We start from the raw sequence: 15803 nt of genomic DNA on the forward strand, positions 1-15803 counted from the left end.
ACATTCACAAATATACATTTCTGACATTCAAAAACAAAACAAAAACAAATCAGTGACCAATATAGCCACCTTTCTTTGCAAGGACACTCAAAAGCCTGCCATCCATGGATTCTGTCAGTGTTTTGATCTGTTCACCATCAACATTGCGTGCAGCAGCAACCACAGCCTCCCAGACACTGTTCAGAGAGGTGTACTGTTTTCCCTCCTTGTAAATCTCACATTTGATGATGGACCACAGGTTCTCAATGGGGTTCAGATCAGGTGAACAAGGAGGCCATGTCATTAGATTTTCTTCTTTTATACCCTTTCTTGCCAGCCACGCTGTGGAGTAGTTGGACGCGTGTGATGGAGCATTTTCCTGCATGAAAATCATGTTTTTCTTGAAGGATGCAGACTTCTTCCTGTACCACTGCTTGAAGAAGGTGTCTTCCAGAAACTGGCAGTAGGACTGGGAGTTGAGCTTGACTCCATCCTCAACCCGAAAAGGCCCCACAAGCTCATCTTTGATGATACCAGCCCAAACCAGTACTCCACCTCCACCTTGCTGGCGTCTGAGTCGGACTGGAGCTCTCTGCCCTTTACCAATCCAGCCACGGGCCCATCCATCTGGCCCATCAAGACTCACTCTCATTTCATCAGTCCATAAAACCTTAGAAAAATCAGTCTTGAGATATTTCTTGGCCCAGTCTTGACGTTTCAGCTTGTGTGTCTTGTTCAGTGGTGGTCGTCTTTCAGCCTTTCTTACCTTGGCCATGTCTCTGAGTATTGCACACCTTGTGCTTTTGGGCACTCCAGTGATGTTGCAGCTCTGAAATATGGCCAAACTGGTGGCAAGTGGCATCTTGGCAGCTGCACGCTTGACTTTTCTCAGTTCATGGGCAGTTATTTTGCGCCTTGGTTTTTCCACATGCTTCTTGCGACCCTGTTGACTATTTTGAATGAAACGCTTGATTGTTCGATGATCACGCTTCAGAAGCTTTGCAATTTTAAGAGTGCTGCATCCCTCTGCAAGATATCTCACTATTTTTGACTTTTCTGAGCCTGTCAAGTCCTTCTTTGGACCCATTTTGCCAAAGGAAAGGAAGTTGCCTAATAATTATGCACACCTGATATAGGGTGTTGATGTTATTAGACCACACCCCTTCTCATTACAGAGATGCACATCACCTAATATGCTTAATTGGCAGTAGGCTTTCGAGCCTATACAGCTTGGAGTAAGACAACATGCATAAAGAGGATGATGTGGTCAAAATACTAATTTGCTTAATAATTCTGCACTCCCTGTATATACACATATATACTGTATATATATATATATATCACACAGAGAAAGTCCAGCACTCACTTACAACCTCTCAGCTACGATTAAAAGCAAAAATGGAAGTGTTAGTTACCGCAGTTGGCCAAATGGAACAAGCCCAGGTACCACGTCAAGGTCCCTTCCAAAACCTGGGACCCTAAAACAGCCACACAATGCAAGCTCTCAATCCAACAAACTGGGAACAGGTGAAGGGTGCAAAGACTTTTGTAATCACCCCAGACATATACAAAACACAGAACGGGACTGACATGCTCAGCCCTGGGTGCTCACTGGCACTCACAGGAAGCTGTGCTGTCCCCAAAGTCACAGGCAGTTAACCCCAGACAGGTCTGGGTGCAAGAACGATAGGGAAAATTACAAAACTAATTAATACAACACACAGAGAAAGTCCAGTACTCACTTATAATCTCTCATCTAAGATTAAAAGCAAAAATGGAAGGGTTATTTAGCGCATTTGGCCAAATGGGACAAGCCCAGGTACCACGTTAAGGTCTCTTCCAAAAACCTGGGACTCTAAAACAGCCACACAATGCAAGCTCTCAATCCAACAAACTGTGAACAAGTGAAGGGTGCACAGGCTTATGTAATCACCCCAGACATATACAAAATACGGAAGGGGACTGCATTCTCAGACCGGACCGGGTACACATCCCATGACCCTGCAACATGCTCAGCCCTGGGTGCTCACTGGCACTCACAGGAAGCTGTGGTGTCCCCAGAGTCACAGGCAGTTAACCCCAGACAGGTCTGGGTTCCAGAACCGTAGGGAAAATTACAAAACAAATTAATACAAACAACCCCCCAACAGTATAACCCACCACCCACCCAACCAAACCCCCCAAATAAAAACCTATCTAAATAAACCTAAGCTAACCATTGCCCTGAAAAGGGCATTTGGATGGGCATTGCCCTTAAAAGGGCATTTAGCTCTTTTGCCATGCCCTGAAATCAGCTCTTTTAAGAAGTCCCCAAACCCTAAGCTAAAAATAAAACCCACCCAAAAAAACCCTTAAAAAACCTAACACTAAACCCCGAAGATCCACTTACAGTTTTCGAAGTCCAGACATCCATCCTCATCCAGCCGGCGAAGTTCTCATTAAAGCGGCCAGAAGGCCTCATCAAAGCGGGCAGAAGTCCTCATCGTAGCGGGCAGAAGTCCTCATCGAAGCGGCCAGAAGTCTTCATCCAGACAGCATGTTCTATCTTCAATCATCTGGCACGAAGCGGGTCCATTTTAAGACATCCTGCACGCAGCATCCTCTTCTTCCGATGGTCGCTGAAGAATGAAGTTTCCCTTTAAGTGACATCATCCAAGATGGTTTCCCTTACATTCTGATTGGCTGATATAATTCTATCAGCCAATAGGAATTAAAGGTGAAAAAATCCTATTGGCTGTTGCAACCAGCCAATAGGATTGAGCTTGCATTCTATTGGCTGATTGGAATAGCCAATAGAATGCAAGCTCAATCCTATTGGCTGATTGCAACAGCCAATAAGATTTTTTCACCTTTAATTCCTATTGGCTGATAGAATTCTATCAGCCAATCGGAATGTAAGGGACGCCATCTTGGATGACGTCACTTAAAGGGAAACTTCATTCGACAGCAGCGATCGGAAGAAGAGGATGCTCCGCGCCGGATGTCTTGAAGATGGACCCGCTCCGTAACGTATGGATGAAGATAGAAGATGCCGTCTGGATGAAGACTTCTGCTTGCTTGGATGAAGACTTCTGCCGGCTTCGATGAGGATTTCTGCCACCTGGATGAGGATGGATGTCCGGTCTTTGAAAACTGTAAGTGGATCGTCGGGGAGTTAGTGTTAGTTTTTTTTTAAGGGTTTATTGGGTGGGTTTTATTTTTAGCTTAGGGTTTGGGCAATGTAAAAGAGCTAAATGCCCTTTTAAGGGCTATGCCCATCTAAATGCCCTTTTCAGGGCAATGGTTGGCTTAGGTTTATTTAGATAGGTTTTTATTTGGGGGCTTTGGGTGGGTGGTGGGTTTTACTGTTGGGGGGTGTTTGTAATTTTTTTTACAGGTAGAAGAGCTGATTTCTTTGGGGCAATGCCCCGCAAAAGGCCCTTTTAAGGGCTATTGGCAGTTTAGTGTAGGCTAGGTTTTTTTTTTATTTTGGGTGGGCTTTTTTATTTTGATAGGGCTATTAGATTAGGGGTAATTTGTTTTTATTTTTGATAATTTCGTTTTTTATTTTTTGTAATTTAGTGTTTATTTTTTTGTGTAATTTAGATAATTGTATTTTATTAATTTAATTTATTTTATTGTAATGTTAGGTTTTAGTGTAAAGCAGGTTGGGTTTTATTTTACAGGTAAATTTGTATTTATTTTAACTAGGTAGTTAGTAAATACTTAATAACTAAATACATACTTACCTGTGAAATAAAAATAAAACCTAAGCTAGCTACAATATAACTATTAGTTATATTGTAGCTAGCTTAGGTTTTTTTTTTTATAGGTATTTAGTTTTAAATAGGAATTATTTCGGTAATAATTGTAAGTTTAATTTAGATTTATTTTAATTATATTTAAGTTGGGGGAGGTAGGGTTAGATTTAGGCTTAGGGTTACGTTAGGGTTAGGTTTAGGGGTTAATATATTTATTTAGTGTTAGTGATGTGGGAGGCCAGAGGTTTATGGGTTAATAACTTTAGTATAGTGGCGGCGACATTGGGGCGGCAGAATAGGGATTAATAGTTTTATTTAGGTGGTGGCGATGTTAGGGGCAGCAGATTAGGGGTTAATAACTGTATGTAGGTGACGGCGATATTGTGGGCGGCAGATTAGGGGTTAATAACTGTAATGTAGGTGGAGGCGATGTTAGGGGCGGCAGATTAGGGGTGTTTAGACGTGTTTTTTATGTTAGGTTTAAGCGTAACTTTTTCTTTCCCCATAGACATCAATGGGGCTGCGTTACGGATTTTTGTTTCCGCGATCGCAGGTGTTAGGCTTTTTTTTAGCCTACTCTCCCCATTGATGTCTATGGGGAAATCGTGCACGAGCACGTCAAAACATCGCTTGTATTTGGGTGAGATATGGAACCAATGCAAGCCGGGTTTTGCAAAACCTGTAATAGCAGTGCTATAGGGAGGTTAAATACTGATGCTTTTGTGGCGGTCGTTAATTTCCCTATAGCGCTCAAAACTCGTAATCTAGCTGATTGTTCCTTTGTTTTTCTCAAAGTTACTGAGTAGAATATAACAATCAATAATTGATGAGTACCGGCACCTTTTCTTTTACATAAAAAGCACTATATATATATATATATATATATATATATATATATATATATATACACACACACACACACAGTGTGCATTATAGAGGTTTGTACCTTTTTAAAAAAATTCATTTTAGTGGGATTCAAAATTGTGAGTTTAGTGGTCCCTGAGGTCCGAAAGGTTGGCGACCCCTGCAATATGCACACAACAGTGCAATAATAAATTGTTCTAACAAATTATACACACACACACACATATAATATATATATATATATATATATATATATATATATATATATATATATATATATAATATTATATATATATATAAAAATATATAAAATGTATGTATGTGTGTGTGTGTGATATTGGCGTCTTTGTATTTAATGTTATTGGTTACTTCAGTATTATTCAGTTACACTTTGCGTCTTTCAATATGTTATATACACACCTCCAAATTTTTAATATCGTCTTTCAGCTGTACTCTTGTGTTTTATTGGTGTCTCTGTATTGCATTTTGTAATGCTACTCTTTAAACTTTATGTTGTTAATATTCTCGGGATTGTTACTCTGTTTAGCTGTGCGTAACATATTTTGTGTTGTGATGCTAATATTTAGCTACCAACCTCCTTCCCATAATGCCCCGCGCGGGGCCGCCCAGTCTCCGGTTCCGGTTGGGAAGAAGGATCCGCCGTTGATACTGGCTGGACCAAGCCGGACCCCGGCATCCCTGGCTGGAATGTGGTGAGAGCGAGGGGAGCGGGGTTTGTGTAGGCCGCGGCCCGAGCCTGGAGCTCTCATGGATAGAGCTGCCTGGAGGATGCACAGGCTCAACCGTTATGGTGAGCAGGAAACGACGGGGATCCTTTGGAAAAGCAGGCCTCACCTGCTGGTGGATCCCAGACAGGGACCTTGCATATTTATCTGAATCTAGTATGGAATCCATGCTATGTAATGTAGTTACTAAATAATCCAAAAGCTAATATAAATAAATTGAAAGCAACTCACAACAGGGGAAGTTTGCAACTATATTGTATTTGCTTAGCGTGGCATGTAACATACTTAAAAATATTTGGAGGGTTACATAATGGCATAATTCGATGCGTATGTGTAGTGAATAAATCATGTGAAATTTGCTTTATTAAATGCAACATATGTTCATGTGATTATAATGAAAACTACTTGTCTATACAGATTACTTTTAGGACATCACTCATCTTGTGGTGGGTTTGTAGTTTAGTAGCAACCTGTGGAATTCATAGGTAATGTTTGCCATATGCACTGTTAATGACTGCTCAGTAAACGAAAAACGGAAAAATACAATAATTCAAAAATTGCAATCCTACTCCTAACATGTTAACTTGTTTTGTGTAGATATTTATTAAAAATGTCCTATCCAAAAATAAGTTGCTGGCTCCTAAGTTTTATATATGTTTATCAAGACTAGTTTATTATCAGAGCATGAACCCATTTTCCTCGTCTCTACATATATAACTAGACACAAGAAAGTAGAAAATACAGCACTGATTTTCTGACTGCTTTCTTGATAGTGAGGGAAATATCTTCCCGTTATATGGAGTCTATTTGGAATGTGAATGTGAGTGCATAGTGATTAACTGGCTTACTGTAACATTACTAACCAAAAATAAATACATTTAAAAAAAAAAGAAAAAGAAATACAGGTATACCTCAATTTACAGTGCTTTGTGGAGCTGAAGTTCAACCTCCAAGGATTTTGACAGTGCTGTAATCTTTGTGAGATTGCGAGAAAAATTTGACTGGCACCATTTTGTTATGCACACTTCACTCTGTTTACAGCATTACAATGCAATCTGTGTCAGTGTAGTAGTCTGGTAAATTTTACTATAGTAATTGACACTATTTTACTGGTACAGTTTTTATTGAATACTGTGCTAGTGGTAAACTAAACTTAGCACTATTGCACCCCTAATAAATGTTAGTTCAAACATGTTTCTAAACACACTGGCAAGTGCAAAGAAAGCTAAACCCGCCTTGTTTCACTTTAAAGTGGTTTTCCCTTTACAGTGGGGCTCTGGTCCCTAACCCGCTGTATGAGCGGGGTATACCTGTAACTAAAAAAGAAAATAACAAAAATACTTAATTTTCTGTGTGTGTAAACAACATGGATGTATAGGTAATAAGATCTGATGGACTTTGTAAAGTTTATTGTGTACTGAAGAACTAAGATAAGTTGACAACTAAAGGGAAAAAAAATCAGATTCCAGGGTTTGGATTGGTGCTCAGTTGAACCTAATAGCTTGAGGTTAACAGATTGCTGGAAAATCATATATAATTATGATATTGTTTACATAGGAGTAGTGTATATGACAGTATGGGGTTATAATGACAATATGTTTAGAAAAAGACTAGTGCTGCTAAACTGATGATTAATTCAGAATATTGAAATCTTTCATATGGAAGCAGGTGCAGACCCTTTAATCATATTTGTATGTAAAAAGTATAGAAAGAAACAAGTGAACTACTATCCTAAATAAAGGATATCACTCATAGAGACAGGGAATCCAGCACTCTTAGTTTTTTATTTCCATCTTAATATGAGAAGAGTCCATAGCTGCATTCCTTGTGGGAAAATACTGAACCTGGCCACCTGGAGGAGGCAAAGACACCCCAGCCAAAGGCTTAAATACCTCCCCACTTCTTCATAACCCCAGTCATTCTTTGCCTTTTGTCACAGGAGGTTGGCAGAGAAGTGTTAGATTTCAGAGTAGTCTCTTATGAAGGGTAGTACTCTTCGAGATTGGACTGGAGTTTTAAGTAGTCAGCCTCTCAGTGAGAGCAGGGGTGAAAGTTAGAGTCCGGAGATGCAGGGAGAGTCTTTTTGCAAAACCATCCAGACTCATTAACAGCTCCATAGGTAATAAGCGTTGACGAGTTTCGCTGCCTGCTTTATTCACTTAAGTCCATGTCAGAAGCGATGCTACTATCTGTCACACTTTAAGGGCTGTGTTCCTGTTCCAAAGTGTAGATTCTGGTAAGATCGTTTCATATTTTATACATGTATGATAACGCAAGAAGACAGGGTCACAGTGTGACTCCTTTTGTCTGTATAGAATCAAGGGTTAATATCTCCTTAGGGGGATTATTGAACAGGGAGGAATAATCTTATATGTTTGATTTTATTCTGTTTTTATGTGTGAGATGTTATGGGCTCATAGGCTGTTATGGAATATACAGGTTTCACTTTCAGAGTCATTTAGCTTACAAGCTTGGCACGCTTTCTCATAGCAGGGATGGTCCTGCATTGTGCACCATGTGATTCATTCCCTTTTTCCTGACCGGGTGTCTATCAGGAGTCATAAATCTACTGTCTGGGTCATAGTAGGTGGTGGGTGCCCCAGCCATTGGGGTATAAGGGTGCTGTTTTGTTTGAATAAAATAAATTATCCGAGGATGAAGTTCTTTCTGAGACTTCAGAGTATGGACATTCTGGGTCGGAGTCTGCTGCTTCAACCCTCCGGCTGCGGAGGAACTAGACTTTAGAGAGGTTCCAGAGTTTGAGGACAGGGTGGTACCTTATCCTTTCCTGCTCCTGTTAGATGGTGAACATTATTAAGAATGAATGGGACAGGATTGTATTCCTTTTCCCTCTCTTCTCCCTTTAACAAATTGATCCCGGTCCTGGACTCTCAATGGAGTTATAAGGTTCCGTCCCTAAATGGGATGGCTTTATATTCACCCTTGCTAAACTTACTACTATCCCGCTTGAGGATAGTTCTTCGTTTGAAGAGGCCATGGTTAAAAGATGGAAACTGTTAAGAAAGGATGTTTAAACATACGGGATATTTGTTTCAACCGGTGGCGGCTGTTGCCGCGGTTACTGGAGAAACTACTTTCTGCTGTGACTCTCTGTAGGATTTGATCGGGGTGGAGGATCCCTTCGACGTTACTCAGAAAAGATTTACGGCCTTGAGGGTTGTTAATTCTTTTATCTGTGCTGCTATTAGGCAGTTTATTTTGCTTGAATGCTATGGCTTCAGTTTTTTCTGTTCAGGCCCGTTGGGCTCTGGCTGAAGTCATGGTCTGTGGATATGACTTCTAAGTCTAGACTTCTTCCCTCTCTTTAAGGGAATGATTTTGTCTGGTCCAGGCCTGGACTCAATTATCTGCACAGTCACAGGGGGGAAGGGTGCCCTCCTACCGCAAGAGTATATGAACTAATCTAAGGGACGATTTTCATTCTGATAAAACCCATGTCAGCAGTCCTCCGCTAAGCCAGAGCAAACCAAGAGCTCTTGGAAGCCGGCTCAGTCCTGGAATAAATCCAAGCATAGCAAGAAGCCCGCTGAGTCTACTTTGGCATGAATGGGCGGTCCCCGGCCTCTTCTGGATCATGTAGGGGGCAGTATGTCGCTCCTTTCAGTCACTTGGTTCAGGGACGTGCAGGATCCACGGGTCCTGGAGGTCATAGCTCAGGGTTACAAGATAGGTTTTAAGTCTCAGCCACCCAAGAGTCACAGGGCCTCTGGTCTCAGGAGGTAAAGTTCCCTCTTGATCTCAGTTTGGATCTTCGGGCAATATACAATGCTCTGAAGGCTTGGCCTCTGTTGGGTTCGTCTCAGTTAATCAGATTCCAATCAAACAATATATCCTCTGTGGCTTACATCAACCATCAGGGGGGAACGAGAAGCTCCCTAGTTTTGAGGGAAGTATCTTGGATTCTGGTGTGGGGGAGACCCGCATTTGTTCGCTGTCAGCAATCCACATTCCGGGTGTTGACAACTGGGAAGCGGATTTCCTCGGCAGACAATCTTTTCATCCAGGAGAAGGGTCTCTCCATCCCGAGTGTTTGCAGAGATTTGCAAGAGGAAGATCTTATAATGTCTTAATACCAAGCTACCCAGATAGGGGTTGAGGTACAGGGATCCTCAGGCGGAGCAAACAGATGCATTAGCCGTGCCTTAGAGGCTCAATCTAATTTATCCTTTCCGACTGTTACCACTACTTCCTATTGTAGTGGCTCGAGTCAAGCAGGCTGCTCCGTCTTCGCCGCTAAGGATATGTTTTGTGGATCTAGTGGGGATGTCATAATCTCCTCTGTGGAAGTTACCTTGTCGAAGGGATCTGCTGACCAAGGTCTCTTTGTTAATCAGTGTCTAGATTCTCTGAGGCTGACTGCGTGGAGATTAAACGCTTTGTCTTAGCCAAGAAAGGGTTTTCTGAGTCTTATTTTTACTCTTATTCAAGCTTGTAAGCTGGTTGCTCGTCGCATCTATCATAAGATGTGGAGGACCTACTTATTCTGTTCTCCAGGATGAACTAGAGAAGGGCTTTTCTGCAAATCCCCTGAAGGGACAGTTTTTGGCCTTGTCTGTTACTGCACAAGAGGTTTGCAGAGCTTCCAGATGTGCAGCCATTTGTTGAGGCTCTGCTGGGATCAGACCTGTGTTTAGATCTAAGGCTCCTCCTTGGAGTTTAAATCTTGTCCTTAGGGTTTTTGTCCATGGAGCCTATGCATGAAGTAGACATTAAATTGTTGTATTGGAAGGTTCTTTTTCTACTGGCTATTGCTTCTGCGTGCAGAGTATCTGTGATTGCTGCCTTGCAATGCGTCTCTCCTTATCTGGCTTTTCATGCCGATAAGGCTGTTCTACGAACCAAGTTAGGTTTTCTTCCTAAGCTTGTGTCAATTCGCAACATCAATCAAGGGATTTTGGTTCCTTTCTTATGTCCTAATCCTTCTTCGTCGATGGAACGTTTACAATGTATTTCTGGGTGTGGTATATGCCTTGAAGTTCTATTTTCGGGCCACAAAGGAATTTAGACAAACCTCTTTCTCTGTTTGTTCTCTTTTCCAGGAAGCGTAGGGGTCAGAGGGCCTCTTCGACTTCCTTATCTTTTTGTCTGAGGAGTGTCATCCATTTAGCATTGAAACGGCGGGACATAAGCCTCCTCTGAGGATTACGGCTCACTCAAGAGCAGTGGTTTCCTTTTGGGCCTTCAAAATTGAGGCCTCTATGGATCAGATTTCTAAGGCGGAAACCTGGTTCTCCTTACATACTTTTTCCAAAACTTTACAAGTTTGATGGTTTTTGCTTCAGCTGAAGCTGCCTTCGGGAAAGGTTTTGCAGGCTGTGGTGCCCTCAGATTAGGGCCCGCCTCTTTTTCCCCTTCCATTTAGCATTCTGTGTACTCTAGAGCTTGGGTATATGTTTCCCACAGGTAAGGAATGCAGCTGTGGACTCTTCCCATATTAAGATATAAAACATAAATTACGCTTACCTGATAATTTAATTTCCATCTGTATGGGAAGAGTCCACAGCTGCCGCATGTGTTCTCCGATGGGCGGCCCTAAATTTTTATTTTTTCACCCTGATATTTCTCCTACTGTTCCTTGTTCCCTCGGCAGAATGACTGGGGTTATGAGGAAGTGGGGGAGGTATTCAAAACTTTGGCTGGGGTGTCTTTGCCTCCGTGTGGTGGCCAGGTTCAGTATTTTCCCACAAGTAAGGAATGCAGCTGTGGACTCTTCCCATACAGATGAAAATTAAATTATTAGGTAAGCATAATTTGTTTTTTTAAACCAACACCTGGTTTCAACTATTTCTTTGTGCACACAGAATACAAAACACTTATAAAACACACCTCACTATAAAATAAATATACACATCATACTTGGTTCCTAAAGATTATGCAAAAAATGGCTCAGTAAACTGCCAATGTTTGCAATAATAAGTACAAACTGTTTGTCACTAATTGGCTTTCCGAATTAACAACTAACACTGCAGTGTGCTTCCTTAAAGGGACAGTCTACACCAAAAATTTTCTTATTTAAAAAGATAGATAATCCCTTTATTACCCATTCCCCGTTTTTGCATAACCAACACAGTTATATTAATACACTTTTTACCTCTGTGATTACCTTGTATCTAAGCCTTTGCAGACAGACTCCTTATCTAAGTGCCTTTGACTGACATGCAGTGTAATCAATCAGTGAAGACTCCTAAATAACTTCACGGGAGTGAGCACAATGTTATCTATATGACACATGTGAACTAGCACAGTCTAACTGTGAAAAACTTTCAAAATGCTCTGAGCTAGGAGGCGGTTTTCAACTGTTTAGAAATCAGTTTGAGCCTAGCTAGGTTTAGCTTTTCAAAAATACCACCAAGGGAACAAAGCAAATTTAATGATAAAAGTAAATTGGAAAGTTGTTTAAAATTGCATGCCCTATCTGAATCATGAAAGTCTAGTTTTGACTAGACTGTCCCTTTAAGCCATTCTAACATGCATGAACTTTTAACAGCTGCTTGACAACTATACTTTGCATTCAGGTCCGGCAAGCCATACCAAGGAGTTTTGAATTGGCAGTTTATTGAGCCATTTTTTGCATAATCTTTAGGAACTAAATATGATGTGTATATTTATTTTATAGTGAAGGTGTGTTTTGTAAGTGTTTTGTATTCTACGTGCACAAAGAAATTGTTGGAATAAAAATAAAAAAACTAAGTGTGCTGGATTCCCTGTCCCCATGAGTGATATCCTTTATTTAGGATAGTAGTTCTCTTGTTTGTTTCCATACATTTTACATACATATAATGACAATATGACCGCATTTTCATCATTTGTGCATTGTAAAAATGGGAATAATTACCTGCTACTATAAATGGTTTAGTGAAAAATTGTGGGCATCTAAGCTGAACAATGTAGGAAAATTGTGGCACTTTTTATTTTTTATAGGGGTATTGGAGATCGGGAATAAAATGAGGTTCCAAATGCTGACCATTTCTTTGTAACTTAGCCTGAAATTAGAAACCTTTTTGTTTTCATACCAGTTCTTATATTTTTTTTAGTTCTTACATTTTTCATATTGATTGTACTCAATGTGGCACAAACATTTGCATATTAAAATGTTGACTGCAAAATGGATGTTAGTGTAAAATTACAGAATTTGTGTTAATTTTAAAGGAATTATAAGGGTTTTAAACTTTCATGTTAGTTAATTTGGAAACCCCCATTATTTATTTTTACTTTAAGGGTGAGGCGCATATTCATGCAGCACAGCTTCTATCATATTATTTTTCACTTAAGATTGACCTATTTAACAAGAAGGCAACATATTAAAAAATGAAAATTATGCATAAAAGTGTAATTAGAAGACCACAATAGTAAAAAAATGTATTGGCGTGTAATTGTTAGGCCCTACACTACTGTGTGTTTAACACCTGTGAAGCACTGCAGGTCCTGCACTATTTGCACATCTGAGTTGTGCGAAAACAAATACTCTGTTTTAGAGCATTTTATTATTGCTCTGTTGCTTGAAAATAAATGTGTGTTTAGCTTCTGCAAAGTTTAGGTCCTTTTAGACAACATTGCATTTCTTAAGAGCACAGAGGAGCTCAACCCTTTTCACTGATGCAGAGTACTAAACTCTGCATTTGGCAGCAGAAATACATTTTGGGATATTATTTCTGTCTAAACCATGCAGTTGTCAGGCAGATTATCACAGTGGGTTTCTCCAAGAGAGTGGTGTCTCAGCAAATCTTTCAACAATTGACACTGGGAAACTCCTATAGGAGTACTCGGACAATATTCATCCATTAGAGAAAGTATGTCAGTTGTTTTCTTCAACCAAAGGCATATGCTACTGCACTATGGTGTGATTATTATTTTTTGTTTGTTATAGTGAATCTTATACAAATCCCCCTTTCATTTCAGAAACAAATCTTTTGAGACCTCAGAACAAAAAAAAAGTTTTATGCAATACCAAGATTGACATCTAAGTTATTTGACTGTCATAAGTACAAATAAAACAAATAAGACTAATTGGGTCACATACAAGGAAAGTGGGGCAAACTCGCGTTCTGTCTGTCTCAGGGCTTTATGTCTGTCTTCAGCTGTTCTATTATTATTTATTTATGATCCATTTATTTGTATAATGCTGCACAATTTTGTGACTCTTCTTAAGCTGAAATATTTCATATTTATTAATATTAACCAAAGATAGTTACTGGATTACATTAGTGCCTATAATTAATTATTAAAGGAAAAGAAAAGTCAAAATTAGACTTGCATGTTCATTTAAGACACTGAAATGTATTTCTCTTTTCAAAAGTTCTTTGTTATCTTGGTATCCATTGTTGAAAAAGAATATGTACATATCCATTAGTGGGGACTTGCTGGTGATTGGTGCCTGTACACATTTGTCTCTTATGATTGGCTGACTAGATTTGTTCATCTAGCTCCTACTAGTGCATTGCTGCTACTCCAGCAAAAGAGATCAAGTGAATGAATCAGAGTTGATAATATAAGTAAATTGGAAAGTTGTTTAAAATTGTATGTTCTTTCTGAATCCTGTAAGAAAATATAAATGTTTTTCTGATTCTTAAATTTGTTTGTTTTGCATACACAATTACAGCCTTAAAGGGACATTATACACTAGATTTTTCTTTGCATAAATGTTTTGTAGATGATCCATTTATATAGCCCATACATTTAAAAAAAAATGTATAGTTTTGCTTATTTTTAAATAACATTGCTCTGATTTTCAGACTCCTAACAAAGCCCCAAAGTTTTATGAGAATACCGACGTATACCTACTCCCAGCTTGCTTCTGTTTATGTAAAGGGTCTTTTCATATGCAAAGGAAGGAAGAGGGGGGGGGGATGTCTGCTATTACCCACTTGCAAGGAGTGTTCCAGTAACCTTTTAAACAGAGCTAAACTGTAAGTTTTTAAATGGTTTTCTACTGGATTTTTATATCAGTATCTGTGCATATTATTCTTTATAGTAGTATCTATTACATGCAGTTATATGAAAATTGGTGTATACTGTCCATTTTAATTACAGCACAAATAAGACACAGTGGTTTAAATTTTTTGAATTGAATAACCATTACAAATTTAGCACTTCTGGTGCAACTATTATGATTTAATGTTCTAGAACCAGTAGCAGATTATGTGCTACCACCAAGTCTCTAACAAGAATGGTTAACAATATTCAATTCTGCAAAGTAAAGTCAAAATAAAACTTTGATCAGAAAGAGCATGTGATTTTAAACAACTTACTATTATCAAATTTGCTTTGTTTTCTTGATATCTGTTAAGAGTAAAGTGATGTATGCTGATAGAAACTCTGGAGTATACAAGTGTCTATGGCAGCAGTGTTTGTATCTATGTATAACATTGCTATAAACAATGTTGCAAACAATGCTGCCAGTTGAAGTTTTGATACAAAAGTGTAGAAGAGAGCATTACAATATAGGCTCTATTTTGTCTAAATAAATCCAGGTCCCAAAACACTGCATTGCAAAAATACCAAAGCTGAATGCTGTAGTAGCATACTCTGTTAAATAGCGTTGCTACAAAGCAATGCTAAAGGGGTATTAAAGGGACAGTCTAGTCAAAAATAAACTTTTATGATTCAGATAGGGCATGTCATTTTAAACAACTTTCAATTTTGCTTTGTTCTATTGCTATTCTTAGTTGAAAGCTAAACCTAGGTAGACTTGTGCGAATTTCTAAGTCCTTGAAGGCTGCCTCTTATCTGTGTGCATTTTGACAGTTTTTTCACAACAAGAGGGCGTTAGTTCATGTGTGCCATATAGATAACATTGTGCTCTTGCCTTGGAGTTACCTAGGAGTCAGCACTGATTGGCTAAAATGCTAGTATCTCAAAAACTGAAATAAAGGGGCAGTCTGCAGAGGTTTAGATGCAAGATAAACACAAGGTAAAAATTGTATTAATATAAAAAAAAGGATTATCTATCTCTTTAAACGATAAAAATGCTGGTATAGACGGTCCCTCTAAACACTTTGATAAAGTAATATAAAATGATAAATTGTATATATAAATTATATTTTGTCCCCTTTCCTGTAATTTCATTCTGACAATCGTGTGCTTTTCAGTTACTGTTAGAAGTGCAGAACACTGTTATAAATAAGTCCCTAGAGTGTGCAGCCAATGACTGTGTTGAATATAACTGTCTATAATTGGCCCCAGCAGAGAAAGAGACCTAAGTTACAACATGGCAGCTCCCATTGGTTTATAGACACTAAAATATTACTTATTTTGTCATTATTTTAAAAATTAATTAAACTTTATAAAATCTTTGTTATTCAGAGACTAATTTATTATTTATTTGTATAGCGTCGCCAAATTCCGTAGCGCTGGGTACAGTGATAGGGGTATACAATGACAAGGATTTGTGTTAAATACAAAACAAATTGGTACAGGAGAAAGAAGGCCATGCTCCGGAGAGCTCACAGTCTAC

At 39.1% G+C, this 15803-nt stretch overlaps 1 protein-coding gene across 2 annotated transcripts in view; it reads left to right on the forward strand.

Moving 5' to 3' along the window:
• Window positions 1-5203: 5203 nt before the first annotated feature.
• Window positions 5204-15803, forward strand: part of ZNF148 (zinc finger protein 148) — a 202085-nt gene continuing 191485 nt past the window's right edge. Inside the window, exon 1 of one of the 2 annotated variants that reach the window (XM_053698052.1) lies at window positions 5204-5296. The gene's annotated coding sequence lies outside the window, so the exon portion shown is untranslated. Of the gene's footprint in view, window positions 5395-15803 lie in introns of both variants that reach the window. The other variant, XM_053698053.1, reaches the window with a different exon arrangement.

This window comes from Bombina bombina, chromosome 1 (assembly GCF_027579735.1).
Source record: "Bombina bombina isolate aBomBom1 chromosome 1, aBomBom1.pri, whole genome shotgun sequence".
Taxonomy (NCBI): Eukaryota; Metazoa; Chordata; class Amphibia; order Anura; family Bombinatoridae; genus Bombina; species Bombina bombina.